The sequence below is a fragment of the Pipistrellus kuhlii genome, unplaced genomic scaffold (assembly GCF_014108245.1).
Source record: "Pipistrellus kuhlii isolate mPipKuh1 unplaced genomic scaffold, mPipKuh1.p scaffold_m20_p_18, whole genome shotgun sequence".
NCBI classification, from domain to species: Eukaryota; Metazoa; Chordata; class Mammalia; order Chiroptera; family Vespertilionidae; genus Pipistrellus; species Pipistrellus kuhlii.
Window position 1 is genome coordinate 345201 of NW_023425493.1, and position 19653 is coordinate 364853.

General features: G+C 57.1%; 1 protein-coding gene across 1 annotated transcript in view; it reads left to right on the forward strand.

Moving 5' to 3' along the window:
* The window catches only part of PBX1 (PBX homeobox 1), a 193401-nt gene extending 179734 nt beyond the window's left edge, over positions 1-13667 (forward strand). The window contains exon 10 of the transcript XR_006741896.1: positions 13632-13667. The gene's annotated coding sequence lies outside the window, so the exon portion shown is untranslated. The remainder of the gene's footprint in view (positions 1-13631) is intronic.
* Positions 13668-19653: the final 5986 nt, after the last annotated feature.

Consider the following 19653-nt stretch of genomic DNA (forward strand, 5'->3'; position numbering starts at 1 on the left):
TCCCTCCGGGCCTGGCCCTCCAGCCTGCGAGCGGCTCCGGGTGTAAATCTTTCTGGAGAACTGCTTCTCCTGCGGGCACAGGAGCGGCCGCCCAGCCTGCCTGTGGTGAGATACGAGCTGGTCCCCGGAGCCCCAGCCGGTGCCCACGGCATGAATTGTGGGGCTCCCGGCTGCCGGCACCTTACTTATTTATTTGTTTGCTTTCGCATATTTTAATCTGATCGTTAAATCGCAATCTGCCACCCCTCTCCAGCCCCAGCCGTCTTCCCGTGGAGCAGATTTTTCATAGGTAACGACACCTATAAACTTCAGGGTGGCAGCTGCTGCGGCAAGCTGGGGGGGTAGGGGGGCGGGGTGCAGACACACAGGGCACCTGGGTGGGGCGGGTGCAGACACACAGGGCACCTGGGTGGGGCGGGTGCAGACACACAGGGCACCTGGGTGGGGCGGGTGCAGACACACAGGGCACCTGCAGGGCCTTGGCTCTGTCACCGTTGACCTCAGCAGCTCGAGTGGCCGGTTCTCCTGGCAGCATCTGTGGCCCCAGTAGCCTGAGGAGCAGGTGCTGGGAAGGCAGGGCAGCCCCCCACACTCCCTGGTTCTGGAAGTGTGCCTGCGGTAAAGGCTCCCAGCCCGGAGCTCACCTCGAACAGCATGGCTGGAACTGCCGGTTGAACTTGGGTCAGTTGAAAAAATATCCGCATATAAGTGAACCTGCACGGTTCAAACCTGTGCTGTTCAAGTGTCAACTGAAATCCAATTTAAAAAGAAATCAACCGCATGGCACCTGAGATCCGAAAGGGATCAGAAAGCCCCTGGCCCGCCCTCCTCCGCGGAGCTGGACACAGCTTGCCGGTCAGTGTGTGGGCTCCGCCCACTGACAGTGGTGACTGGTGGTTTCCAGCGAGAGAAAGGCTTTTCCTGAAAACCTGGTTTCTGAGCCCCCGGGGTGACCGGACCAAAGGGAAGCAGGACAGCACCGGGAAGTCCACCGTGGTATCAGGAGCTCCCTGCACCCTGCAGCGCAGACAGAGGGCCTGCACGCGGCTCCGGAGGGCTCTGGGCCGGGAAGCCTGTTCCCCAGCTCGGGCTGGACCCTCTGGAGGAAGTGACCAGCCTCTGAGCCGCAGGGCCTGCTCCGGGTCTGGGAGGGGGCCGCCAGGATGAGGAGGCTCTGCCCTCCGAGGGCAGACACCGCCCTGGGGCCGGCACCCGATGCCTGAGCATTCCCGACCTTCCACGCTGCGTGTTCCACTCAAGACAGATGGTGAGGGGGCTCTGAGTCATATCTCAGCAGCCACGCAGACCAGTGCCCGAGGGGACGAAGGTGCAGGTGCCAAGGAGAAAGCCACCATTTGCAACTGGAAAATTCCTGTGCAGGAGGCGGCCGGGCAGGCGGCCAGGAGCTGGTGGGTGGGTCAGACCACCAACCATCAGCCGCCTGAACGCCGCCTGGTCCTGCCCACACACCCTCCCCACCAGCCCTGAGGGTTTGGGGTACATTTTGCAGAATGAACAGAGGCAGCCAGATGCCCGGGCGGGAAGGGCAGGGGAGCAGGCCGAGTTTCAGTCACTGCTCGCCAACCACCTCATCTCCCCACGGGTCTGCCATTGATTATTCAATCTCAGGCCTGACCTTTCCATTCTAAATAACACAGCAATATCAGCGCGGCCCAGCCCACGGCTTCTGCAGGAAATTAACTGTATCTCGCTCTCACAGGGACCCCAGAAATCCCCGCAGTAACGAAGCCCAGGCTGGTTAGAGAAAAGCCGCATTATCTCACACGCCGCCTAATCCCGTCTAAATATCACAGAGCTCCCAGCTGTTCCCGTCTAATAAATACTCATCTATTCGCAAAACAGACAAATGTTAGGTCTCGGTGGGCCAGCGCTTGGGCGGGCGGAGGAGCAGTGGGAGGACACAGGCCGCTGGACGCTGGCTCCGGGTGCCCCCAGGCACGGCAGCTCCGGGCGGCCAAGGTGCAAGGTCAGCCTTCGAAGAGTAGCGGATATCACGGTGTGCGTCCACACCGAACTGTCCTTCCTCCTGTCCATGCGGTCTCGGGTCCCAGAGGGGCCCCGCGCAGGGAATGCTCTGAGGCCGGTGGCCCCCGGGCCCAGGGCAGCGTGGCGCTGTGACGAAGGGTTCAGGCTGCCGCTGGGAAAGCTTCCCTCTCTGAGGCGGTGTTGACCTGAGTCCTGGGAGCCACCACAGAGGCTGCGGGTGTAAGAATGGAGGGGGCTCCTGAGCCCTGACACCCAGTGGATTTGCAAACAACATGGTCCAAGGGGGGTGGGCAAAGGGAGAGTCACATGATATTCCCACTTGGGAAATGCCCGGTGATGGGACAGGGGCACGGACACTCGGTCCTGGTTTTCCTGAAGAGCCCCGGGTGCTGGGAGATGAGCGGGGGCTCTGAGGGGAGGGCTGGCTCACACACAGGGCCCCGCAGTCTGGGGCCTGGCACCCTGGGATGCGCAACTGGGAGCCCTGTGTGGACATGACCCGATTTCCTGAGTCCTCCAAGGGGCCACCTGCAGCTGCCGAGTCACCGTCCCCACTCTGCCTCACCATGTCAGCAGCGCTCTCAGAGGAACCCTGGCGGGGGGCCTTGAGGGAACCCTGGCAGGGATATCCTGGTGGGAGAGTTGGCTGGGGGGACTCTGGTGGGGGGGGGGGGGTTGGCTAGGGGAACCCTGGCTGGCAGATGAGTGGGTGCTCCTCTGGCAGTGTGAATTTTGGTTCTTATCTCTGGCATGAATTAATAATGAGCTTTCAATTTGGTAAAACCTGAACATCCCCTCAAACAGCCCGGGATGGTCTGCAGGTTTGCTGGCCTGGTGAGAGCTCTGTGGCAGCTGACAGGCCGTCCACGGGCCTCCAGTGCGCTGCGAATGCGACCCCCTCACCCCCAGATCCTTCTAAGACTGCACCCTCCTGCCTCCTCACTCCTCTGGCCGGGAGCCTGGAGAACTATGAGAGGTGGGAACTCCCAGATCTGACTGCATGTGGCTCAGGACGGTTCTGGAAAAACTCAAGGACTGGGGTGCGGCTGCTGGTCTGGCCCTGGGGTCCGTGCTCCTGAGTGTCCCCATGGCGCCCTGGACTCTGGCTTCTGTCCCGTCATCGCCCCACCACTCTCTGAGCAAGACTTACAGGCAGTGCTGTGCACCAGCCTGTTTCAGCACCGGGACTCTGAGCACAGCTCGCCACTCTGCAGACACATGCAGTGAGTGACTGGTCAGGATGCCAGTCCTCAGAGCTGAGAGCACAGCCCACCATGCCGGGCACACACATGCAGTAAGTGACTGGTTAGGTGTCAGAACTGAGGAGAACGTTAGCACCGGGAGAGCGATGTCTGCCTGGCCGGCGGGGGTCACATGTCAGATTGGTGGGTTGGCCAGGGGAGGTGTCTCTGAGCAGGTGACACTTGAACAAGATGTAAGAGGCCCCTGGGCACTGGGTAAAGCAGTCCCGGCAGATACGGCCTGTTGCAAGGCCCCTGGGCACCCGAGTGCCGGGCATTGAAGGAGCAGCTGGAGGACCCGCCGTGTCCCCGGAATAACAGGACATGCTCACGGCTGCTGCGAAGAGCCGTGACTGGTAATGTAGTGTGGGCCCTGGAGCCCCCACCAATTAGAGATGCCGAGAGCATGGTGTGGCTGGTTTTGGTAAATTCACACTGGCCTGAGTTCCAGGCCCCTTCCCACATGCTCTGCAGAGATGGGTTAAAACAATGAGTTCTGACTCCTGCCCAAGAATTTTGCGGTCAAATAGAGAGGCAGACCTGGAGAAGCCTCCCAACCCGGGGGTCGCCCTTCCAACAGCCCCAGGGGGGCAGAGGACCCTCGAGCCCGCTGTGCTCAGCCACGGTCTGAGGGAGACCCTGAGCAGTGACAGCAGGGACGGATATTTCCACCACCGTCACGCAGCTGGAATGGACTCTCAGAAGTTCTGCATCGGTTCTAGAAAGACAGGATTTCAGTGACTTACAGCACAGTAACGCTTGTTCACTCATTAAGAAGTAAGAATTTTATTGCAATAGATACACTGCAAATGCAAAAAAAGAATACGTCCACATGCAGGCCAAATGGTTTTCATTAAAGCCTCTTATAGCAGGCACGTGGCCAGCAGTTGGAAGTGGCCTAAGGTGTCTCCAGAGGGGAGGTCAGTGAACTCGCCGAGCCCTGGAATTTTCCATTAGCGAGCAGAGATGAAGTAATAAATAAGTTATGATTAAGCACTTTGCAAATAGTGTGTGTAAATGCTAAATAATCATAATAATACGGTAGCTTGCTGATCTTGGTAAACGGGGCGGCTTCCATGTCATTTAAAATGGCTGGCGCAGCCGTCGGGAGGATGAATGAGGTCCGAGTCCCGCTCAGTAGCGCAGGGCTGTGCTGCCAATGGCCGGCTCCTGGGGCCGCTTCCTCCGGTCTGTGCTGGACGATTAGCGCAGAAGAGGGATTCTGCCTCACTGCGAGGGGCCATCAGGCTCCGTGCAGGGATGTCTGACCTGGGCTCAGGAGAGAGCGCGCATTTGCATTTCTGAGAAGCCAGGTCTGGTCCCCCATATGAGGGGTGGGCAGGGAACGGACATTTGCCCGAGTCTCTGTGACCTGGATGGGGACAAAGTGCATGCATTGCAGTCTCTTTAGGAAAGCAGAAGGACTGACCTGGGGTGATGGTGCTTCGCTTTTCGTGTTCTGGGCAGGAGTGGAACCGGAGCGATGGGGAGAGGCCCCAGGGAGCCAGGGAGCTCCCAGTGACTGATCGCAGCCCCCAGTGAGTGCTGGAACCCCGCCAGGCACACACTCTGTAACGACCGAGTGACTTCCTGCTTCAGGGTAACAACCAGAGTAGCCTCCTCCTCCGCCCCTGCTGCGCTCCTGGCTCCAGGCAGCAGAGCCTGGTGCGGCCTCATTCGGACCGTGCACCTGTGCCTCTGGGAAATCCTGTTCAGAGTGGGGAACAGAGGATGGGAGACACGTAAATTAATCTTGGTGTAAGAAGGCCTCGATGCGGAACTATTGGGGGGATATTCATAAGCCTAGTGTGCACCCAGAGGTGGGCACGAAGGAAAGGCTGGGTCTGGCTTTGGAAACTGGGAACCACCCCAAAAGATACTCAGATTTTGTAAACGAGGCAGTTTCGGTATCCTTTCTGGGAAGGGGTGGGCTCTTCCTGGCTTCCCACCCGGCCCCCGCCTTTGCAATTTCCTGGTTGTCTATTTTATCTTTCCGCTGACAGCCGACAGCCCTGGGGAAGCCTGGCTGGACAACACGCTTTGGTCAAGTGCTACCTCCCTCAGGTGCAGGACACACTCCGGAGGGCCCGCTCCTCCCACAGCCCCCTCCACCCCCGCTGGTCCGGGGGGAAGCCCGCTTATCAGTTCTGTGCAGACCAGGGAACAGCTGCAAAAGCAAATGAGCACCCCTGGCTGGCGCTCAGGTCAGCTAATTAAATGGCTATTGTTGCATTACTGATAAGGGCCATTTGGAAGGGAAGACAGCCCCTCATCCCCAGCCAGGAGGCCAGCGCCAAGAAAGCGTGCTAATGGAGCGTGGAAGGAGAGCCGCTCACGGCAGCGCACCCCGGGTCCTCACGGACTGTTTCCGGGCCACCTGCTCCAGCTCAGTGCGCCTCCCTGGCACTGCTTCTGCTGGTGTGGGTGCTGCCGCTCTGCGGCTCCTGGGCACCCACTGAGCCAGGGCAGCCCTGCCCTGCCCCTCCCACCAGTTGTCCATCCTGCAGGAGTCAGGAGAGAAGCGGGGCTTTTCTGGGAGAGGACAGCTCACTCTTGTGGGCTTTCCACCACATAAAAGCCAGTGGGTATTGATTTGCAAGAGCTCCCTAGAGATAACAGGGAGGCCTCGGTTGCATTTCAGCTCCAGGCCCAGAAAAGCAGCAAAACCGGACCAGTTTTGTCTCGGGATCAGCTGCATTAGATATGACCTTACCCTGGCGCTAGCCAGTCCGCCCTGGAGACCACACACACCCAGAAAGGACTCACCTGGAAGCTGCTGGATCTTCCCAGGAGCTCCTTCCGGGGTCTCCCCTAACCCCTCAGGGCCGCCATCTTTACCTCCTCACTTCTAAGCGCCCAGGGCCTTCCTTCGCCTCTGTAACTTGTTCCCTAAGCCCTTTGCTTCTATGAACCGCTCCTTCCACCTCTGTGGTTTTCTACATACATGTTCTCCAGTGTTTGAGTCCTGGCTCTGAATTCTTTCCCGGCCAGAACCCAAGTACCGAGGCCACTGAACCCAGGTCCGCTCTGAGAGGCTGACGGAGGCCCTGCGGCCTGGACTCTGCCAGCCATTCTGATGGGAGCTTCCTGGCTAAGGGTGCTAATGTTGGGGTAAACTGGAGTGTTGCCTCCTTACCAGGAAGTTGCAAGAACCTGCTAAACTATCAATGGTGGGTGCTTTGGTGGTGGCGGCTGCTCACCTCTGAACAGAAGGAGCCGTCTTATCGTACAGAACAACAAGGAGGAAGAGACCAGCCCTATTGACAGGACAGCTCTGTGGAGAGGGCTGGCAGGTGCTATAAGAGGTGACTTCGGCATCACAGAGGCCAGGCCCATCTTCTTCTCTTCTCCAAGGTTGCAGTGATCAGACAATTGCCCGTGAGCGTTCACAGGCACCACCTGTACCATCTCGTGAGCCCGTGCCTGGAGACCATCTCACAGCCCCCAGAGTGATAAAATGTCAGAAAGCAAGAGCTGGGCAAGTACCCCAAATCCAACTAGGCTCTTTCCACCAGAACCAGGGCCCCTGAATGGCAGTCTGAGTCTCCTGCCGGTGGCCTGTGTACTGTCATTCATCTGTGACCACCTATGCCAGCTGATGCTTGCCAACTTCCTGTCCGGACAAGCCTGTTTTCAGGATGAGATGATGTTGTTCCTACATTTGGTATTTTGTGTTTTCTCCTGAATGAAAGTGATAGCAAGTGGGTCCACATATTTGCTTGACAAAATAAAATATTGGCAATTATATAACAGTCCGTGTTTTTAGAAGTTAAAAATCCCAGAGGCTGAGCAGGAGTGCCCTCTGATCCCACTTACATTGCTGCCAGCAAGGTGGGCAGGTGGCCAGGGGGCCACTGCAAGCCTGGGAGTCATTGTCTCACCACGGCCCGGCATTGCCCTCCTTACTCCTGCTGAGGCCTGGGGAGGGGCTCTGGGCTGTCTGTGGCCCCAGAGCACTGGCTGAGGCCGCTGACAGTACTGGTCTGGCTGAGGCCCAGCCGACATGCCCACTCCCTGGCAGGTGAGGGGACCCTTCACCACAGGAGCAGGGGGGCTGGGGAAGTAGATGGGCTGATGTGACGGTGGCTTTCACCAGCCCTACCCATCTCTGGTGCCAGGCCAGCAGAGGTGCAGCACGGAAGGAAGGGTGTGGAGGATGCCAGGCTGGGTCGGGCCCTTACCTCACGGCGTGTGGTCATGGGCAGGTCCCTTGTGGAGCTCTGCAGTGCTGCTGCAATGAGGGAGTCAGAGAACTTAGACCAAGTCCCTGACTCAGGCTGGAGCCTGCCCGGGGCTTCCCTTCACTCACCGTCTCTCCCTGCTTTGCCTCCAGGGTAGATGCAAGCGAAACTGGGAATTGCCTTGTCTGTGGAGCCCTCATATCTGCACCCCCAGCTGCTTCCATGTCCAAGGCCTCACGGACCGACTCAGCGTCTGTGAGGAGCGGTCAGCGCATCAGCAAAGGGCACGTTCCGGTGGGGCATCCGGACCGCACAGCCTCGGCCAGGGCTCTGCAGCCCAGCCCCCGCCCAGGCAGGGGCCGGTCCAGGTGCGGGGCCTGAGCTGTCACTGCCCATCTTTCTCCTGCTTCGTGCGTCTGGTGTCTCAGCTGATGCTGGGATGTCACAGTCTGACACGCGAGGCCATGGGGTCAAGTGGGTCAGGGGGCAGGCGAGCACTTGCTTTCACTGCCAGGCACATGTCAAATCAAATTCCTCTCGCGATTGGCTGTCAGGCTCCATCAGAGCCCTTGCTGAGGCCGCTGACAGTGCTGGTCTGGCTGAGGCCCAGCCGACAGGCCCACTCCGTGGCAGGTCCCAGGCCAGCGGGAGGCTGCGGGGACAGGGTGGGTGGGAGGCAGGTAGCCAGGCCTTGTCCTCCTGGGCTTGGCTTCCGATGTGTCGCTAGCTTGTGTTTGCTGACATTTCAGCAGACCGTGCTATGCAAATGGGCTGTTTTTGCTTTATTTCAAGTCTCCTTCACGCACGAAAACTACTGACTATCACCGAGGTTTCTTTCCACGGTGGCGATGAAGAGCAGCGAGGACACTTAGCCCGCAGTGACGAAAGACCTGGCGGGCAGGAAGTTTTTCAGACGGATGTGATCCTGAATTCTCGAGGGTTTGTGAGACGGTTAGATGGTTCCACAGCACAGGCTTGGGGCCCAGACAGGCCTGTGGTAGGCCATGTGCTAACTGGCTGCCTCCCGGTCCTCAGTTTCCACATCTGCCAAATGGGATGGAACGGCCCACGGGCCGCGGAGTGAGCTGCAGGTCCCATAGAAGTGCATGCAGAAGGCCGGGCAAACAGACACCTCAGAGTGAAGTATGGATGGTCTCGGTCTACTGCCATCTGTGTTTTACTGCTTTATTTTGCATCTTTGTTTTTGTCTGTAAAACTGGGATAATGAGTGTTTTCTCACACAGTTAAACAATGCGGGCTCGGCCTGCGGGCTTGGGCGGCCTGGTCTCACTCCGGTTGAGATAAAGCCGGGCTGGGCTTTGCTGTGTGCGCCAGGGCAGCGGGAAAGGGAGGCACGGGCACAGCCGAGTTCACACCCAGCTCGTCCCGCTGGCGTGTGGGCACCAGGAACGCTGCCACCTTCGCTCCCCGCGCTGCTCCTCGGAAGAAGTTTCATAACTGACCAACTCAAAAGGTCCCTCCCTCTGGAAAACGTCTGGATGAGAAGGACAAAGCGGGGACAGTGGTCACCGGGGTAACTGGCGTGTGACATCCAGGTCCAGCTGAGTGCCACCAGGGGGTTCCATAGCCGAATGCTCTGGTGTGTGTGCCTGTCGGCAGATCCTACACATGAGGCTTTCATGCCAAGGACTTTGGAGAAACAGAGCATCACGCCCCGAGCTGGGTGCGGGCAGCGCCCGGTCACGAGGGCGCACAGGACCCCCCAGCACCAGGCCTGGGTGCAGGCGGGTTTTTGCAGTTTATCTGTTGCCTCTCAGGGAATGTGCTGGCGGAGCTCGTGTGCACTGGTCCTCATCCGGTCTCAGAAGGTGACCTTGCTTCTCAGGTACTAGTAGCCGTGGGCACCCACCCTTGGCGTCTGTGATCTGGTTTCGAGGCGTCTACGCAGCACTGGGATGTGCCTGCGATGTAAATGCCTGAGGAGAGCCGGTGAGCTGCCGGGCGAGCAGTCTGTCAAGCATGAGTCTGATTGATTGCAACTCAACTCATCCTCAGTGGAGCGTCCGCTGCTGTGACGGACAGACACCGGCCAGGGAGGGCGTGGCGGGAGGGTGGCTGTCGGGTCGCCACCTGGGGAATTGCTCTGCGCTGGAGCTTGGGAGCAACAGGCCACAGAGCCAGCTCCACGTGCCCCTGGGCCCTGCAGCCCGTGTCCCCGGGACCCACGCCACAAGCTGGGCGTCCTCCTCTCCGTCCCCCCCCCAGCCTCGTTCCACACCCACGTGACGGCCGAATGCCTAGGCTGCAGGTGCTGAGTGCACAGTGGTTGTGCCACGTGCTCAGAGAATGACGGCAAGAGGAAAAGTGTGCATGTTCCGTGAGGACGTCACCATTGCAGGCATGACTGCGCAGCACACAGTTCACGGTAACGTGGCCCTCCCACCCCTCCCACAGATGTGAAACACACGCATACAGGTGTTTGCACATAATTATGATAAGCACATGTCGGTAGGCCCCCAGGCTGCCGGGCCCCTGGGCGGAGCGGGGTTATAAGGTGACCACACCCAGTAAAGACCCCAGTGGGTGCCCTGCCCACAGTCCCAAGGAAGACCAAGATGGCCAAGGCGCCCTTAAACTAGAACTGGCGATCAGCAGGACTAAGGGAGACAGGCGGAGTGTGTGCCCACGTTGGCCCGGGGGGAGGTGAGTGGATTCCGTGGACGCCACCAGGGATCCTCCTGAAGGCAGGCGAGCGTCAGCCTGGCGCCTGAGCAGACAGGCCCTCCCAGGTGGGCGGAGGCCGGGTGCGTGGACATGCCTGGAGGCCAAGGCCAGGAAAAGGGGCAAAGCTGGGGCTGCAGCATGCGTTTGCCCTGCGAGGCTGGTGGGTGCTTGCTGGCAGGGAGTGGTTAGCAGAGCCTGCCTCCTCCCTACCCCCCGCTCGCTCACCTGCCCCCTCGCTCACCTGGCCCCTCGCTCACCTGGCCCCTCACTCACCTGCCCCCTCGCTCACCTGGCCCCTCGCTCACCTGGCCACCTGCCTGGGGTCCCTCTTATCTCAGTGCCTTGCAGTGGAGGGAAGTGTCCTCTGTGATCTCAGAAGGAGCTTCACCCAGGAGCAGTGGGAGGGACAGTCTGATGGGGAAACTCATTCCCACTGCTCTTGGGTGCAGCTCCTCTCTGGGACCACAGACAGCACCTCCCTCCACTGCAAGGCACTGAGATAAGAGGGACCCCAGGGAGGTGGCCAGGTGAGCGAGGGGCCAGGTGAGAGAGGGGGCAGGTGAGCGAGTGGGGGGGGGGGGAGGGAGGAAGAGGAGAAGAGGGAGGCTGGGAGGGAGGAGGCCACCTGTCCACAGAGGGCTCCTGAGGACAGTCTGCGCTCTGGCTAAGATTCTCATCAGGCATCTCTTCTCTTAGGGCTGTGACAACGTTTCATGTGATAAAGTCTAAGGTGTAGGCGCCCTGGCTCCCCCCGCCCTCTGACCTCCGAGGGCTCAGGGTCTCATTTCTGCCTGGGAAAGGCGAGCTGGCATGCGAGCGAGCAAAAGAGGGCCCGCAGCCTGCAATCGGCTCAGCATCTTGCCCTTGTTACTAATAATCCCCCCCAAATCGCCAAATGGTTTGCAGGCATTAAAGTTATGGCGCACCATAAAGCCTGTCTGCTTTCTGGAGAGCCTGATAAACGGCAGGAAGTCTCGCCCATAAAAGGTGCCGGCTGCGCTCCTTCGAGGGGCCGGGCAGCTGTAACTTACGACCTTCATAAATGGGAGTGGGTCTCTGAGCGAGTCCATCCGTCTTTGGAGTAATCTGCCTCGTAGTAAAATCTTTATTGTGCCGCCAGCTTGTGCCTGGGCGGGCGGCCTCCCACCCCTGCTGCTCCGGCTCCAGCTCCCCCTCTCGCCTCCGGACTCCAGGCTGGCACCCTGAGCACTTCCCAGGCTGCAGCCCAGCTCAGCCGTCGATGCCTGGACGTGGGGAGCGTCAGGATCGAGGTGCCCATTTATCACAGAGATGTTCCAGGGCCTTTTCCTTACACAACTGGAAGGAACCTGCCCGGACAGCCTTCGGCTTACCTGGGGGCAGTTCTTCAAGATCAACGGGACCGTGTGCCTGAGGATGCTCTACAGCTGTAGAGTCTTCTGGGAGCAGGAGACGCCTTGTCACCAGGCGTAGCACAGCCATTAAGGTTCTGCACATCTTCCCAGATTCGCAGCTGGAGGAACGGAGGGGCCAGTATCAGAAGGAGCTGCTCTCGGGGGAGGAGGAGATGTCCAAGGAGCAGGTTCTGTAGCCCATCGCTAGCGAGTTCCCAAGCAGAGCAATTCCTCAGGTGGCAACCTCGACATGCACACCCCGAGCACAGATCTCCCATCACCACTTGCTCCTGTGTGACATAGGCAGCTTGCTCACCTTCTCTGCAGCTCAGTTTCCAAAGCTGTGAGAGTCCTCGGGCATCTACATCACAATGTTGTTGCAAAGAGCAACCCAAATATTTTATGAACAGCGAAAACACCCAGAGGCGATGAGGTTTTGTGGTGGGGGCCAATGGAGGAGGAAGGCTTACAGGCAACAGACAGAGTGCCTGCCCACATGTCGTTGCCAAAGCAGCACACATGGCCAGCGCCTGGGTCCAGAGGTGGGGCCCAGCATTCAGTCTCCCAGAGAACGTGACAAAAATGGTACTGAATTAGCTTATCCCGTCTGCAATGCTCTCACCCACGTATAACAAGGCTCGGAGGTAGGACAGTCCCCTCTGAACAGGTGAAGGGAAGAAGGATCCCAGATGTTGAAGGCTCACTAAGACCCAGGTCTCCCTCTCCCAGGGGGAGCCACTTCCTTGCGCAAACCTCCAGCCCCGGGTTCAGAGGAGCAGGCCCACCCCCCGTCTCCGCCGGTCACAGACTCCCCGTGCACCGCGCGGTAAATGCTCGGCGGTCCAATGAGCAGGAGTAACAGAAACATGGGAAACGCTACCACCAGCAAGCAACTCACACCGCATGGCCACCCTCCTCCTCAGGGCTCCGAGTTCCAGCCTGTCCAGCCGTCCCTGAGCCTGCCTTCTGGGTCCAGAGCCCTCACACCTCCAGGCCAGGACAGTCACAAACCTGACAAAGCGGGTCCCCCACTGTGTCCAGTTCCCACCTGGCACCATACAGTTATTACAATATCAAGTACCATATGCTGGATACCAGAAACCAGTGCAAAACAACCCGGAAGGGAAACTGAAACTGAAAAATAAAATTTGTTATTTTTCAAAAAAAAAAAAAGAAAGAAAACAAGGCCATCCCACAGCTTCCTTTCCCCACAGAACACACACACTAATAAGAGTGGACACGTGTAGTTTGACAGATTCCCATTTCCGTGGACACGAGGGAAGTTATATTGGAACATACACACAGAGAATTTCAGGGGGGAGACTTCTACTGGAGACTCCCGACAATGTCCAGGTGAAGGCCATTTTGTTGGAGCACCAGAAGCTGGGTGAGAGGGATGGACAAGGTGGAAGGAAGCAAACAAGGGTGGAGCTTCCATGGCTGTGGAATGGGCTGCGGAGGCGGGGCCTGAGGGGCGGGGCCTGGGGAGGCGGGGACTGGGGAAAGGACAGGAAATAGAAGAAAAATCTGAAAGCCAGAAGGAGCCAAGCCTGCGGGCCTGCAGCTTCCTGTCTTCTCGGTGCCTGGCTGTGGAGCGTGTAGCCTCTCAGATACTTTTTCAGCCAAAGTCAAAGGGAAAGTTTAGCGATGCCTCTGGTGACCTAAAATCTCAAATTAAAAATGCTTCCAATCACACAAATTTTCATTAAAACATTTCAACAGGTCAAATCTAAAAGAAAATGTTTTTAGAAACTAGTATGAGGATATTAACTCATAAGAAAAGGTTCATTATTCTGCTTTTATGCAAGCATCTCCTTCCCTCTCTCCTTTCCTGCTGGCCCCCGCTCCCCCTCCCTGGCTTCCTGATAATTTAGGACACCTGAGGTGCAGCAGGAGAAAAATATGACCCTGGCTCCGTGAGCTGTGTGGGAGCTGTGGCTGCACACCTTAATTATTGCTAAGCAGGTAACGTTTTAATAGCTCAGGGGGGATTGATGCGCCTCCTGCTCACTGAAGCCGCGCTCAGACGTGACAGGACATCTTGCCGGGGAGAGGGGCAGCGTGGTGGCAGAGCGCTGGCTCTATGAGGACGGGCCGTGAGTTTTAAAAAGGCCGTTGTCCGTGTTCAGCAACTTTTCCATTAGAGCCCAGATGTCCCTCTGACGCCGTCCCTTCTCCCCATGAACGGAATGCAAATGGCATTCTCTCCTTCCACAGCAGAGCAGGCAGAGTAAGGCGTGGAGGAGGGCCAGCCCCAGTCCCCACCGAGGGGAAGCAGCTCCGTGAGAGTCTAACTCCGGGAGACGGGGGCCTCGCCACCTGTTTCCACAAAGGGGTCCGTTCTAAGTGGTGGGGATGACATCCTAGGTGGGGCAGGGGGTGCCCGGGAGCGAAAAACAGGGGTTGTGGCCATGACAGGTTTGGCTCAGTGGATAGAGCATCGGCCTGCGGAGTGTAAGGTCCCGGGTTCGATTCCGGTCAAGGGCATGTACCTTGGTTGCGGGCACATCCCCAGTGGGGGGTGTGCAAGAGGCAGCTGCTCGATGTTTTTCTCTCATCGACGTTTCTAACTCTCTGTCCCTCTCAATTCCTCTCTGTGTAAAATCAATAAAATATATCTATATCTATATCTATATCTATATCTATATCTATATCTATATCTATATCTATTGTATATCTATATCTATATATCTATATATCGATATCTATATCTATATCTATATCTATATCTATATCTATATATCTATATCTATATCTATTGTATATCTATATCTATATATCTATATCTATATATCTATATATCTATATATCTATATCTATATCTATATCTATATCTATATCTATATCTATTGTATATCTATATCTATATAAAGAACAGGGGACGTGGCCTCCAACTTCCAAAGCAGAGCTGCTGAGGTCTCAGGCTGCAGGGAGAAGGACTCTCTCAGGGCTTGGTAGCAGTTAGATCTTTCTCCATATGAAAGAAAATGGCAGTATGTTTCTTCAAGTCAATTTCTATGACACTAGAGGCCTGGTGCATGAAATCTGGGTACTGGACAGGGGCAGTCCCTCAGCCTGGCCTGTGCCCTCTCACAGTCCGGGAGCCCTCTGGGGAGGTCCGCCTGTGGAGCGTGGGCCTAAGCCAGCAGGCGGACATCCCTCTCACAGTCCAGGACGCCTTGCTTCTTACTGCACACCTGCTTCCCGCTCCTTACCACCGGGCTCGCACTGCTGCAAGGTGGGAGAGGCTCCCGCCACCGCTGCTGTGCTTGCCAGCCGTGAGCCCGGCTTCTGACTGAGTGCCGCTCGCCCTGTGGGAGTGCACTGACCACCAGAGGACAGCTCCTGCGTTCACTGTTTGCCCCCTGGTGGTCAGTGCACACCATAGCGACCAGTCATTCTGTTCATTCCGCCTTACCAGTGGCATAGGCTTTTATTACATAGATGGTTTGTATGCCCTCTAACTTAAGGGACTTCATTTTCATCACTCAGAAACTCAGAACATCGTACCTGCTTCCCCTTCCCCCAGAATGATGAGTTCTTAAGGTGCATCTTAGTCTGGCCAGGCTGCTATAACAAATACCTCTCACTGAGCAGCTGATAACTAAGAGAAATTCATTCCTTACAGTCTGCAAGTTTGGTGCTGGCAAGGGCTGCTTCCTGGCTCCCAGATGGCCTTTTCACTGAGTCCTGGCGGGGGAGGGGGGGGGCAGGAAGCTGGCTGGTGCCTCCCACTGTGAGGGCTCTGCCCTCAGGACCTAAGCACCCCACAGGCTTTGTTCCTAAACACAACCCCCCCAGGATGAGGATTTAAGACATGGACTCTGGACCTGGCCAGTGTGGCTCCATCAGTTGAGTGTCGTCCTGGGCACTGAAAGGTTGCCGGTTCTATTCCCGGTTAGGATGCAGGCCTGGGCGGTGGGTTGTGTCCTGGTTGGGGTATGGAAGGCAACCAATCCATGTTTCCCTCTCTCTCTCCCTTCCTCTATCTAAGCATGTCCTCGGTCCAGGGCTAAGAAAAGAGAGGCGTTTGGGACACACATGCATTCAGTCCATACCACTGCTACACTCGTTTGATGTTTAGTTCCATGTCTCACAAAGGAGAAGGGATTCTAGTGGCACGGACACTCATTGAACACAGGAAGCTTTACCCGGGGGGTTGTAGCAGTGGGAAGGGAGTGAGGTGTTCAGTGTGGGTGTCTGCCCACGGAGCCGGTCAGAGGTCTCCTTACCAGCCAGGGAGCTTCCTGGGCCAGAGCACACTGAGGAGGATCCCGCTGAGCGCAGACGCTGCCTCATGAGTGACAGGGAGGGAGCAGGGGCAAAGGGCGGGCACTGTTGGAAGAGTTTTGTTTTGAGTCCTTCCATTCATCTGACTCTTGGCCACTGAGACGCTGGGCCGGTGTCCCGTCTGCAGGCGGCAGCAGTCAGCCTGGCACTAGGATTCCTACCTGCGCGTGCTGACGGAGCCTGGCTTAGAAACAGCGCAGTGAGTTTTGGCTTTTTACTAGCAGGTAAAATGGCATGACTTCTCTTTCCCAAAAGTCATGTCTGTGTCTGAGTCCTGGGGTTTTCTGAAATGTGATGAAGATGGGGCAATCTCACACGCCATGGTGGCCTTTGGAAAACAGCGCAGCTGTGAGGCTGTGGTGAAGGGAGCCACACCCATGCCATAGAACAACCACCTGTCCCCCGGGGTGGCAGCCCCCCAAGCCATCCTGGTGACTGCAGTGCGTCTGCTCGGGGTTAGAAACAGTCCTCTTCGTCAGGAGGCTGTGGCTGGTGCTGTGCAGAGAAGGGGGAGCAGGTGGACTTGTTGGGGCCAGCTCTCCCAGGCTGACCCGAGGCTGACCCCAGCAGAGACCCTGCTGTGAACCAGGGAAGGTCCCAGTCCCATCCCGGCAGCCCCCCAAGCGCCCGCCTGCCTGCCTTAATGGCTCTTCCTGCTCCAGCTGTCCTTCCTCACGTGTCAGAAGTGTCTGCACGCCCCAAGGTGAGCTGGCATCCGCTTTATTGCCGGCAGTTTGGAGGCAAGGATCTGACATTGAAAAGATACGGCACAGGCTTTTGTGTGGCCTGTTTCCTTCCCTCTCCCTCTCCCAGGTCCCTCGTTCTTTCCCCTGGGCCCCGGCGGGCGGGCGCTGGAGACCCTCCGGGGCGAGTGAGTTAGTACCGGGAAGAGGGGACTGTCTTGGTGCTGAGAATGGCCTGGTGTGGGCTCATGCTCTCCTCAGCTTATAAAAGTCCATCTTCTGTGCATGATTCTGTGTGTCATCCTTCATGCCAGATCTGAAAGGTGATAACATAAAAGCTGAACAACAGATGCCTTCAGTGTGGTAACTAAACTTTCTCCGCAACTGACGGTCATAAATGCTCCGTCAGGCCATACTATTCTAACTTTTCATGGTCCAAGCCTCCACTTTTCAAGCACACACATGAGCAGATCAATGCGTAAGAACATAGTTATTAATTGCAAAAAGTATTTGCAACTGACCTTCTGTTTAGTGAATTTCTTTGGACCCACTGAAACACAGGTGTGAGGGATGGGCGGTCTATGCTCAGGCGAATTGGGAAACTGGTGATTGGTCTCCAGGGGCCCTCTCTGCTCCCTCCTGCCCGCACAGTCTGGCCCTGAGACAGTGGCCAGTGTCTTTGCCCCGCCCCCCGGGACCCACCCCAGCCAAGCAGCATGCATTTTCCTGCACCCGTTCTCTCCAAGACCTGCTCTTGGCTGCACCAACTGAACAACTAACTTGAGCCCAAGATCTTAGAACTGACCATAACTAGATGTTTCTGTTGTCCCAGAAGGCAGTTTTATATAATTGTCAACTTTTCCATCCTAAACCAGAGAAATGAAAAATGGGAGCATGACAGGCCCTGGCTGGTGCTGGGAGTGTGTTTTCAGGAGGACTGTGGTGTGAGGGGCATGCTTCAAGATCTGACAACATTGCCCTGATTAGTGTGGCTCGGTGGATAGAGCGTCAGCCTGCATACTGAAGGGTCCCAGGTTTGATTCCTGATCAGGGCACATGCCCGGGTTGTGGGCTCCATCCCCAGTAGGAGAGGGGGGTGTGTAGGAGGCAGCCGATCAATGATCCTCTCTCATCATTGATGTTTCTGTCTATCTCTCCCTCTCCCTTCCTCTCTGAAATCAATAAAGATACATAAAAAATTAAAAAATAAATAAAAAAGACCTGGGAAACAAAGCTTGAGCTGTCCTGACCACTGGGTTCTGCAGATTAAGCAATGTCATTGGCCCCCTCTGTCTTAAAGACAGTTACAACGTCTACGTCACACCCTGTTCCTTCCTTCCAGGCTCCGTGTGAAAGCGCCCTGATTTAATAAACCGGGGCGGCTATTGGCTCAGGCACTGACCCCGCGGCTCAGACACGGAGGGAAGGACTGGCTTCCATCAACCCTTTCAGACAGTCCGAGTGGTGGCGTGACCTGCGGTGACCCGTTCCCCTCCGACGTTTCCCAGTGAATCACAAGGGAGGGTTGCGTCAGCGCTGGTCCCAGGAGCACTCATGACTAACTGCCTTTTTCCCTTTGGGAAAGATTGTGCTGGTAACCATAGCAATAACAACTCCTTCTCCAAGGGAAAATTATCATTGTTATCGCCGTGGGCAGCCGGCTTCTTTCTGTCACAAGCAGACAGAAGACAGACACAGTCTCGAGTCTATAAAAGGCTCACCTAGGCAGCGGGGAGCAGCTGTCTGCTCTCCAGCTGAGGGCGAGCCCAGAGCCCTGGCTCAGCGTAGGGGGGTGGGGGGGCCTGTGGGTGTCCTGGCCACGTGCTGGGCAGCTCGAGTCCTCAGCGTCAGAAGCCTTCAAAAATGGCTCGGTGCCCTGCCCATGTCCACACAGTACATGCCAGGTGGTCCAGCTGTCCTTCCCCAGACTGTGTGCACCAACAGTGGCCAGCCTCTCCCCACCGTCACCGGCCCAGGCCCTGCGCGCTGGGAGTGGAGTGAGTGAACGGAGGGAAGGAGTGGAGCTGGACACGGGGTAAATGACGTGTCCACGGTGTGTGGCGAGGTCACTGCAGTTCTCTTTCTCCGGCATTCCAAAGCACGGTCAGGCCCGGCGCAGGCCTTTGGCCAGAGGCTCTAAGGAGTGACCCATCCGCCCTCCTCCCGGCGGCCTGCTCTGTCCTCGGTGACCTCCCCAGGCCCCTTTGCAGGAGGAACTGTCTCTGAAGTGGGAGTTCATGCGTTCAGATGTGCACAAAGACACGGCTTCCAGGAGGAACCTGAACCAGAGACAAACCCAAACCTCGCTGCCCCCAGCCCCGTCCCCTTGCGGGAGGAATGTGCTCGCCTCTGAAAGCGCTTTCACTTCTAAAGGAATGGTCAGGCCTCCCTGCTCAGTCCTGCAGCTGCAGTGTGTTACCCTGAGCTGACATTTATATGCCAGCAACTCATTTGTTACAAATTCTAATTGCGGAGCAAAAACCCAAAAAAGGCAATGCTAAAGGCAGAGAGAAGAAAGGCTGGAAGCCCTTGGAGATCCCATCTAATTAAAAATGCAAATTAAGGAAGAAGCCTCAACAGGAAGGCCTGCTTAGTCTCTGCAGAGGCGCCTTCCCCGCCCCCCTTCACCGGCTCCTCAGAGAGGGGCTGCCCTCCATGGAAGCTGCCTCTCTCAGCACCACCCACCAGCAGGAAGTTACAGTGACAGCCAGCTTAAGTGCCCAATAACACTGGGACCTTTGTCATCCAGGTCACCACTGTCCTCCCGTTTCCTGGGCCAGCACGATGCGCACCGTTCTCAGTGGCCTTTTCCTGAGGCCCAACAGCATCCTGTTGGCAGTGACAAGCCATCTCGTCTCTGAGGTAGCCACCGCCTCCCATGAAGCTGCATTGAGGGGCATCTCCTTCGGTGAAAGTTATCTGTGTTGCTGAAAGTAATACAGACGTCCTTCTGCCTCCCACCCCTCCTGCTGGAGAGAGCTTGCAGGGGGCGGGGGGAGGATTGGGGGGGGAGGGGAGAGTGGGTCCCTGAGTGCCTTGCCTGCCCAGGTCTGGCCACGTGTTCATATGCCATGGACCCTGTGCTGGCCCTGGTCTGTGCTCACGTAGGATTCATACTTTCATCACCATGGAAAGTGGAATAGGAATTTCCTCAAGTCCAAGGCCCAGAAGGGAGCCCAGACCTCCACCAGCG